The following is an 11,612-nucleotide window of genomic DNA, read 5'->3' as shown; positions in this document are numbered from 1 at the left end:
CATTACTTCAACCTTGGTATCACCTCTGGGTCTGGCTCCCAATGATGAGACCTCAATAAAGGTCGAAACCAGTCTGGGTAGTGGCCGTTCCCTTAATGCATAGCAATATACATGTCCACAAGGAGATGTGCTTTGCATTATGGAAGATAATAAGACAAGGAGTGATAAGATCTTAGTCCACCTTTACCACGCGTTGTCTCAGTCATGAAGATATTTCAGGTGCAAACTTTCTTTGCTTACACTTGGATAAAGGATTAAACTAAATTTATTATAGTCTAACAAAGTGGAAAAAAAACTTCCAACATCTATCTCAGTTGCTTGTTGAACATGAGTGTGTATCCTTCTCCTATATGGTATTTTGTTTTCTGGCAGATTTATGCATAAGCAGGACAAGCTACACCTTAGGGCCTTCACACCCTCAGTAGATGGATATCTTAATTTATAGATTAGGAACCGCAACAACAATACAGCCCTACCTCCAGTACAATAAAAAGGAGCTTGACGTCTCACAAATACAGTTAGCTGCAAGATAAATGAATCAGATATCCTTCAAAGAAATGAAAAAGTGATGTGTACTTCAGAAAAATATAAATGCTATTTCATGGCATTCATTTTGTTTTTGGATTAATAAAATTTCATATTTGAAATGTAGTATACTCAAATATTTTTGAATTCTTGATATTTCATAGCTTTTTTACTCTTCATTAAAAGTGGCAGCATTTTGAATAATTGAGCTTATCTTTGAAAAACGTAATCAGTTATTGAGTCGGAGATTTCATATATCTGAAATCTCTCAGCATCCTAATGGTCAGGCGATTTGCAATGTAAAACCTAGCCTGTCAAGACCACCCTGACTTCCCGTGGTATGGCCTGTTTTCACAAAAGGACTCTAGCGAATCCATGTGGAATTCTCTCTACAAGAGGGTACCTTTCTAGTTTGGGGAATACTAACTATAGCCATTATGTGGTAGAAACCTTCATCGCCCGGTTAAGTATATTACCATCCAGCGTATTGGAGACTTAAAGTGGTGAATGCCCTGTTTGTTCTCCAGTAAACAGTTGAGTTTCTTTCCTCTCTTCTCTGTGCAACGTGAGTGATATATTTTAAGTGCATTGTAACTATGGGACCAAAACTGTGTCATTTCCAGAGTGTATCTGTAAAATTCGCAGGCCAGACAGTGCAGAGGCCCAAACTTGTAAGTAACGACTCAGAAGCCTTTCTCTTCAACTGGCACATAATCCCTCTGTTACATACTTTGCTAAGTCGTGCTTGAAAATAGTCTGATTAGTGGTATCTGAGAGGCACTGTCGAGACCACGTTATGAAAAGACTGGTCTCTGTATGGGTATCACGTCCAAGAGTATCTCCTCTCACTATACCTTTCCCATCCCACTTTATTCTTCTATCTAACCATAAATGAACAATAATGAAACGTAAAAACATTTAACGGTTTATGATGTACGTTGCAGCAAAAAGAAATATTCCTCAAAAACCAGTCCCAATAACCATGGGCACGCCAAGAGTATTTGCTGCCTGGGGTGCAAACTTTTATCGGCCGCTCCCAATACTGCATTGTATAATCCAAATTAGATATTAGCTACATAAAATATCGCCCGGATCCGTTGCACCCCTTGAATCCTCGAGTTGGCGCGGCCCTGCCAAAAGCGACAAAAAGACTGACCAAGAACATACAAATCATGCCAGAATCTCCACAATAAAATGAACTTTCACATCCACTAACATCTGTGGCATAAACATCAACATTAATAATCATTAATTGTCTGCTCTGTAGTTATCCAGACCAGACAACTTACTTTTGAGAGAGAGAACCAAATTGCACCAACATATGGTCAACATTCAAAGCCAAAGTACACGTTCCACAATACCTTCCAGAAAGGTCGCGCCTGTGCCTTTGTGAGATCTGACATTACTTGCCAGAAAACTACTAATTTAGAATCGCCTGCTTTAACCCACTCTGGCTGAAATTTCCTTGTTGCATTTAGAACAATCATCTATTGCATTTACCGGTCTAATGCGCTACCAACTCTCACTCGCATGCATATCCACCATTGTTACAGCTCCAAAAAAGTTAAAGTTGACCTGACATTGTTTTCCTCCAACTCCATAGATGACCAAGGTAAATCGTCTCCTACCCTACAAAACCAGTATGTCTCCTGTCCGTTTTTGGCAAACAGACATCAAAAGAATCCTGACTTGAACACCAAACGTCTTCTGGTCCTGACGGAATCTCTCTTTCTACTGACATTGTGATCTGGAACAAACATCTGTCCTATATCGTCTCTGCAATCTTTGGTACCTCTCTCAATGGATGGAAGAAGCAATTACATATCCAGCCTATTCCTAATATGGCGATAGAAACCTACCGTCAAACTATCCACCAATCACCATCACCTTAATCCTCTTCAGAATAATGGAGAAAGTCATCAATAAACAACTTCATTATTTAAAGCCCTACCAATTAATCGGTGACCATCAGTATGGATCCTTTCGTTCAAAGTCCACAACTGACCTATTTCCGTACATCAATGACCATCAGTGGAGTCTCGTAAGAATTTGTAGTGGCGGGGCTGTAGCAATAAAAGTTAAAAAAAATCAATATGGATTGAAAAAATTATATCATTAATAAATCTAAAATATAACAGAATAACAATATTTAATGGAATTCTTCTCTTCGTTCAAGATATAAATTAAATGCTAGAATTAAATAGAAAAAAGAAAACCGCACAATATTTATCTACAATAAGAACACACGCAATTTACAGACAAAAATTACTAGTTGGGGTGGTGTTGGAGGTGGGCGGTAGATGGCGTTGATTCGTAGTAGAGGTAAGGTGTAGAGAGAGTTGAAGATGTCCTCCCGCGATGAGTCTTCGGACTCCTTGGAGGTATCAGGAATAATAATAATAATAATAATAATAATAACGACAAGGACGTTAATTTGTGTTGTTTGTGCTCGTGTAGTAGCAACGTATCTTGGGCTGCAATGCTAACAGCCCAAACTGCACGTGAATCACGCGTCATCTCCACTAGGTGGCGGTTTGGTGCGATCTGCATTGAATGTAACTTCAGTGTTGAGTATACTAGCCAGTACTGATACTAGTCCTAGCCGGCATAGCACATTGACTATTGCAAATTAATTTTTCTTTTGCACACCTGCAATCTAAGAAATATCACTAAGCTTCTAAAATATCGGCATTGTGTTTTTCTTAATTTATCACAATCTTGCATAGGAAAATACGTGCACATATAACATAAGCGTAACTCGTTCATACGTGGCTCTATTATTACAGCCTAGGATAAGAAATAAACTTTGGCACTGGTATTTTGCAGAGAAAAAAAAAAAAATTCACATTCCATATGCTATTTAGGTGTGTGAAATTCCAAAAATATGAAACAAGATATTTTTGAGCAATTTTTCTTCAGTATGGATTTTTTTCCTGTGTGTGTACACGTCTCAATAGCCCTCTAGTACGACACAGTCTTACCGTGACGAGGGGAAGGATGCATGCCTAATTAAGTTATTCAGTACGTGACGAGAATTCCTGTACACTCAAATCCATATGAGATAACACTTTGTAAGTGACTCTGAAGCCAGGTGTGAAAAACTGGCGTGTATTTCAAATTCTTGAAGTTGATCAAAGTAAAACTGAAGCACTAATAACAGAGTATTCGTTTTAAAAATATTTTAAAAGTTTTTACAAATCCGTCTGGCTGAATGCCATGTTCCGAGCAGTACAGTTCCCAGCATGCATTGCCGATCTGAACTCCTGCTTGTCCAATATGTATACTGATGCATTCACGCTAGAGAATAGAAAGGAGAAAATAATTAGTTAAACAATTTATACTGAATTAAAAAACAAATTCGGAAACTTTCTTAACCTAGAAGTAAGCACAAGACATCTTGTTTTATTTAAGGTAATTCTGTCTGCAAGCTTAATTTTTCTTGACTGAAAACGTATGCATAATATCGCAATCCTGGTCATAAAAGTTTAGCAACGCCTATTGACACAAGGTGGGAACCCAGTGGCGGCTCGTGGCTTGAAATCGTGGGGGTGCTGCAACTTTCGAAATATACATATACACTGTAAGTACATAGTATACGTGTTTGGGTAAAAGATCAAAATTATGGTAAAAATTAAAAAAAAAAAAATTAAACATGAAACATTGTTTATTATCGATAAAATTATAGTTTAGTATAATTCAAAATTACTTAAAAATAAAATCCATTCCTTTAATTGTAAATAAAAAAATGGATTTACAATTTTTGGACATTACAATTAAATCCTTTAATCGTAATGTCCAAATATTTAAAGAGACGGAGTAAACGCGATGAGCACTACGAACACTCTACTACTGGTGCAAACTGCATATAAACAACAGTGGAACTGCGCGACGAGCAGTGCCGCATTACGCTAATAGCTCGCATCTCACTATGACGTGCATATGCTTGCGCGCGTAGCAATATGACACTGTGGGAAACACAGTGCTGCTAGCGCCCTCCTAAGTGCTACAAGATGGATTTTTATTATTTTTTATACAAAATGAGATAATTGTATAGGATTATTGATGATAAAAATTAAATATTACAAGCAAATATAAATAAATTAATAAACGTATTTATATATCGAGAAAAATTGGGGATGCTGCAGTTCCTATGCACGAACAGCCTCTGTGTGAAACTAAACTGTTTCATAAATTACCAAAGTGATTTTACACAGAAATACTTCTTCACTGAGGGATTCTCAGTTTTTGCAATGATTTCATTTGTACAAATAATATTTACACTATTTGCGAGTTATCATTGAAGAGAAGGGTTAATGCATTGTATGCACGTAATAACTCGGGGCGAATTCTCTATGCTTGCTGCGCAAGCTCATTAATTGAGAAAGAACTACTATTTATTTGTTAATAAATGCATGCATATATTAGCATTCCATTTAGGCTTTTATTTTTGTAGACAGAAGACATCTTAAGCTTGTGCAGGAATAATTGAGCTTTGCATTGTGTATCGAAGGCCGATGGTTGCTCGCTAGTCAAAGCCACCTTGGCTTGCTCAGTTGTAGGAGCTTCCATAATCAATGAAACATAGACTCAAGTTCTTCAAATCATATGCAATAACTAGATACGTTTAAATTAAGAACTATTTTAACGTCACCGATTAGTAAGTCTCACTTTTCCACTGAGATTACTCATTACATTGAAAATAAAGTTGTTAATACTTACCACTGCTGAAATACTCTGGTCTAAGCGATTTTACAATACCTTTCGCTATTGTAAAATTACTGAAGAACTCTACCAAAACGATTGCAGAAAGATAGGAAATAAATATCATACGCTATTTGGTAAGATACGGAGTGAGAAGAATAAAGCTTACTAGCAAATAAAGATATATATTTTTCTTAGAAATCTAGCAGCTTTTCCTTTATACAATATAATACATCGAATTAAAAAGAAAATAAAAATTTGGACACATTTTTCCATAAGGATTCTCTGTAATGTTAATTTTCTATCAATGCACACATAATAATAGTGACACGGATTGAAGACAGTGTAACTTTTTTTTGCTTCTCTAATTTATTAGCAATTAATAAATCTGAAACGTGTCCAACGAGTCATCTACTGAATTAATTATTATTATTCGTGACACCTCCAAGGAGTCCAGACTCTCGCAGGAGGACACTTATTGTACAACTCGTCTCCACCACTACACCGAACTTCTACTACCAATTAACATCAGCGCCATCTACCACCACAGCTAGTATTTTTTGTCTGTAAATTTCGTGTGTTCTGAAGGGCCAATTTGTCTGTATGCAGGATAAAAAACCCCGCTACCTCCGTCTGCGATCGGCTAACTCACCTTCTATTGAAAAAGTCCATATAAAGATTCCTCTCATCGTGACGAGAATCGAACTTAGGCCTTTTCCAATCGAAGGGCACAATGTACCGTCATTCTTCCAATTGCCCTACAGAGTTGCTTACGTACCTACTCTACATTTAACAGAAACTTCTGTATCCATCTTTGCTATGATAAGAGCTATTGTGAATATATGCATATTCCTCTAAAATATAACTCTTTCATTTTAAAATTTATGCGAAATTTAAATTTTAAAACAATGGCCTTCAGTGCTCTTTAGCATGTTCATATGCAACTACATCTTGAATAAAAAAAAGGCCCAGACTGTTGAGCAGGATCTGGGTGTGGCAAATGCCTGGAGAACGATTCTTGCAAGCATGTGTCGAGCAAACTGAAATTTGGAGGTGGCAGCGTTACAGTGTGTGTGTGGGGGGGGTGTTTTTCATGAAATGGACTTGGTCCTCTCATAACACTACACAGAAATCTAAATGTTGAAGGGTACAAGGACATTTTGACCCATTTGTACTGTCTATGATAGATCAATTTGATGACAACTATTGTCTATATCAGCATGACAATGCTACCTGCCATAAAGCAAGGTTTGTGGACAACAATCTTCCAGTAATGGACTGGCCGGCCCAGAGCCCTGACCTGAATCCCACAGAACACCTTTGGAATGAATTAGAATGCCGACTTCACTCCAGAACCCAACGACCCACATAACAAACTGCTCTGACTGCAGCTGTTCAGTAGTAATGGGCTGCCATTCCTCCAGAGACGTTCCAACACCTGGTAGAAAGTCTCCCTGGCAGAGTTAGAGCTGTCATAGAAAGGGAAAGTCTAATTACAGTTTCGAGTAGGTGACGAAATACTTTTGATCAGATAATATAAAACAACTCCACTAATGCATTTTATTCCTTAAAGACAGTGAGCATGACCATCTTAGTCCTGTCTTGAAGAGCGATAAGAGTCGATCGCCATACTTGTCACAGAGCTGGTCCAAGATTATCAGATCCAAACGTATCCAGAAGGGAGAGTATGGCAGAGAACTGTTGATGTCGTGCACTGCAACACTATATATTATATATGAAATAGAGTGAGTGCTATGTTCGATTTTCTACAGTGAATTATAGTCTTCCTTCAGTGACCTACCACCATAAATGCAAATACCACTTCCACAGTGCTCTCTTTACTTGTAGATTCGTTTAAGCCTTTTATTCCTTAAGTTGATCACAATTTTCCCATTTTTACAATTGACGATTACTGACCAACACTATTCTTAAATAGTTGCCTAGAACATGTGGTAAGATACGTGACAAAGTATTTTGCTTATAAAATACACAAGTGAGGTTCACGTACATCTGCATAAATTTCTGATATGTGTATTTCTTCAGCTAGCATAAGCAATACTACCTATAACATAGCATTTTTGTTTGTGCATGTATAAAACTCGAATTTGTGTATACTCTATCCAATCCAAACTAATTTAAAAAGAAAGAAAAAAAAAAGATGTGCTTCCTATCAAAAGAAAACATTTGTCTTCCCCCCTCCCAATTATAAGTTTTTTTTTATGTGAATCCCACCCATAAAAGACTGCAAACACACGTGCAAAACTGAGAAGGAAAATCAGCGAATATAAACTACACATTTATAAACGTACACGCCCCAGTAAGATATGATCTTACAGCCTGTCTATTAGACAGAAGATAATTATCAAAGCTAAAATAAATAGGGGATATCAAAGATTTTGAAAATTTGACTACAGAGCTTCTGAGAATATAATCCTCAGTATTGGAGTTACCTTAGCTTGCACTACGTAAAACAAGCGCTTCCCAGGCATCACCTTTAATATTATTAGTGTTTTGATAAAGGTTTCAACTGGTCTGTCAGCTGTTATGACAGCAAGTATGTTACCACTCAATCAACCAAGCTGGAGTCCATGCAAAAATCACTGCAATAATTTTGCATAGAATGAAACTAATAACCAAAGATTATTTCTTAACGTAAAAATGAAAATTTTGAAGAAAACGTATCAACTGGAATGAAAAAAATAGATTGGCTTGCACTTCTCATTATTTCTCCTCTTGACAAAAAATAATAAGTAAAATAGTACTCATTTATTTAAAAAAAGTACTTATACCAAAGGTTGATAAAGATTTACTGAAAATAAGCTTGCATTCACATTACAAGCTTATTTTCAGTAAATCTTTATCAACCTTTGGTATAAGTACTATTTTACTTATTATTTTTTGTCAAGAGGAGAAATAATGAGAAGTGCAAGCCAATCTATTTTTTTCATTCCAGTTGATACGTTTTCTTCAAAATTTTCATTTTTACGTTAAGAAATAATCTTTGGTTATTAGTTTCATTCTATGCAAAATTATTGCAGTGATTTTTGCATGGACTCCAGCTTGGTTGATTGAGTGGTAACATACTTGCTGTCATAAAAGCTGACAGAACAGTTCAGGCCTCCATGGAGTCTAAAGACTCATCGTGGGAAGTCCTTCCTAAGAAACACAGTCTATCAAGACTCATCGAGGGGAGGTCCCCCTAAGAAACACAAAGTCTATCATACCACTCCTTGAACTCATTGACCGTTCTTGCTCTCACCACTCCATCAGGCAATGCATTCCATGGTTCAACCACCCTCCATGCAAAGAAACCACTCCTCACCCTCTTGCTCACAGTTTCCTTTCATAACTTCCAGGGATGGCCTCTTATCACTCCTTCCTGCTGTTCAACTAAGCGAAAGAACTCCCCAGTGTCAACCCTGTAACCACCTCTCAACAGTTTAAAAGTCTCAATCATATCACCTCTCCTTCTCCTATCCACCAAACTCTGTAGTCCACATTCCCTCATCCTCATAACTATCATTGTACAGTCCTGAAACCATCTTTGTTATCTGCCTTTTTACCCTTTCCACAGTTAATTTATCCCCTTCAAATCCTGGGGACCAAATCTGAGAACAATAGTCCAAGTGTGGTCTGATCAGGGTCTTATACAACGGAATGATAACGATATAATACAAATGAATTTAATGATTTTATTATTATAAACTATTCAATGGAAAATTTATAATTTTTGATTATCACAGTGTGATTGTCCTTCTCTAGATAATACCAAACAAAACACAGTATATGTGTAGAGGAGTTCACTCTTGTTCACTAAGAGAACAACAGCTCCCATGTCACATCTTTCAAGCAATAATACAAGCCATATCTTGTTTAATTTAAATTATTAAATTGTGGAAAGTTTCAATAGGTAAGTATTTCTAATATTCTGACCAAGCAGTGTGCATGTGTGTTCAAACAATGTTTTTAATAAGAATTATGCAATATCAATAAATGTGTAAATCACTTTAATTATAGAAAAATCCAGCAACATTACAGGACCATGAATACATGCCATTTAGTTTGCACAGTACAAAGATAGAGAAAATTCATGCTTCAAGAAATGTACAATATATAATTGATGGCTTCTCATCTTTAAACAATGTTTTTAATTATGTTACATCTTGTTAAAGATGCAACATAATTCTATTTTTTTTTTTTTTTGAGAATTTACAATGCTTAGAGGTAATAATTATATTCAATTAATATAATTATAGTTAAATGCAATTAAGTTCATCATCATCATAATATTAATGATGAAATCACTGATATGATGAGATATCAGTAATATCGCACTTAAGTTCACAGCACTTGGTTAGCCAACTGCTATCAACGTAAGCCATCATTGTCATCAGTCATGATACTAATCTTGCTTCCCTATTTATCTGGATATCATGAGTTCTGTGGACCTTTTACTTAAAGTAATAATAATAATATATTCATGAAAATAAGAAATGATATAATATTCAAGTCACATTAATTAAAAGTGAAAATCAAATAAAAAATAGCAACATTACATTCCCATTGGGTCAATGAATGTGGATTAGTTCTAAATAAAGCATACCAATTATTAACAGCCAAAGAATTTACAATCATAGATTAAAATTCAAATAAAAATACAGCTTTTGTATTACAAATGAGTCAGTGTAGATTAAATCAATTTGTGTTTCAACAAATCAAAAAATAAAATTCAGGTTTCAAAAGGACCTACAGGGAATTATCATGTTTGCTTTCTGGTAAATAACTTTTTTTTTCAGTAGAATCTTGTAATAATTCTAGGATTAAGTTCTTTGGTCCTTAACTAACAAGCATCTTAACTTTGACTATTGGCTCAAATACTAATGTGCACTGATCCGCTCAGATTATTATATCTTTTTATTCGAATTTCAGTTTTGTTGTCACTAGAAGTGTAATTTAATACATTTCAAAAATTTAATCCACACCAATTATGCCATCTTCAAAACAATAGCCAATCATTTAAAACTGTTCTTGCATGTGTTAAGTGGTGCTAACTCCTGGTGAAGTCATCAACATGGATGATAAAATTATATAAGTTTTTTTAACCACTTTTTATAAGAATGTTTGTTAAAGTATTGGAAAAGTTGGTGAAAGGTAAAATACAGCATTCGGTGGATAGGGATGCGATACGGTATAATGAGCAGCATGGCTTTGTAGAAGGTAGGCCCTATCTTAGTAACTTATTCACATTTTATAATAAAGTGACAGCAGAATTGGATAAAGGTAATGGCTACACCATAATACTGCTCAACTTTGCCAAAATATTTTACAGAATATCACATGGAAAACTGTTACAAAAACTGGAGAGGAAGGTAATGGATATGAGGCTAGTAGCATGGATAGGGAGATGGCTGATGGACAGTCATCAGAGAGTAGTATATGGTGGAGTCTAGGAGAATGATGACTAGTGGAGTACCTCAGGGTGCTGTACTACGGCCACTACGCTTTAATTTGTATATCAATAACATAGGGATAGATTTAAGAGGGGGGGGGGATATTCATTTGTTTGCTGATGATGCAAAACTGAGAAGAGCAATAGTTGATAGAGGTAATGTAGATATCTTGTAGGATGATTTAAATAAATTGGCATTGTAAGCAAAGGATAACGATTCTCAATTTAATGTTGCAAAATGTAAGATTATGCACTTTAGGTTAAAAAGGTTGCATATGGTGTATCATATTGATGGCATTGGTTTGTAGGAAATTGATGAGGCTAGTTACTTAGGAATAATGGTGGACAAGAGTTATAGTTCAGAGGACATATTACAAAAGTTGGTAAAATAGCTCAACAAATTACTTGCATGGTGAAAAACATGCCAACAACTAAAGATAAGAAAGTTATTATCCATCTTTATCAGGCTATGATTTGGCCACATCTGGACTACTGAGGACAGATTTGGTCACATAGGCTTCTTTGGGGATCAGAAGGTAGTCGAAAGATTCAGAAAGGAGTGACCTAGATGGTGACAGGTCTGTGGAATATTTCTACAAGGATAGGTTGAAGATTTGTGGATTACAAAATTTAGTTGATAGGTGGAAAAGAGGGGACATGATAAAACTTTTAAGATATTAAAGAGGTTTTATAAAATCGAGGCAAGTAAAATGTTTCAATATGTGACAAATATTCAGAGAACTAGGGGCCATCTGTGGAAGTTGTGCAAGTTTGGTTAGTAGGGTGTGTGTCTGTGCACCTAATTTTTTGCATGGAGAGTGATGAGTGAGTGGAATGAATTGCCAGAATTGGTTGTAAATTCCCTGATAGTGAATAGATTCAAGGAGAGGCATGATAGGATTTGTGTGTAAGATGGTTGATTTGGGTCTCTCGTGAT

The sequence above is a fragment of the Typopeltis vanoorti genome, chromosome 26 (genome assembly GCF_054136105.1).
Source record: "Typopeltis vanoorti isolate ZY-2024b chromosome 26, IOZ_Tvanoo_1.0, whole genome shotgun sequence".
NCBI lineage: Eukaryota > Metazoa > Arthropoda > Arachnida > Uropygi > Thelyphonidae > Typopeltis > Typopeltis vanoorti.
This window is presented reverse-complemented; position numbering follows the sequence as displayed.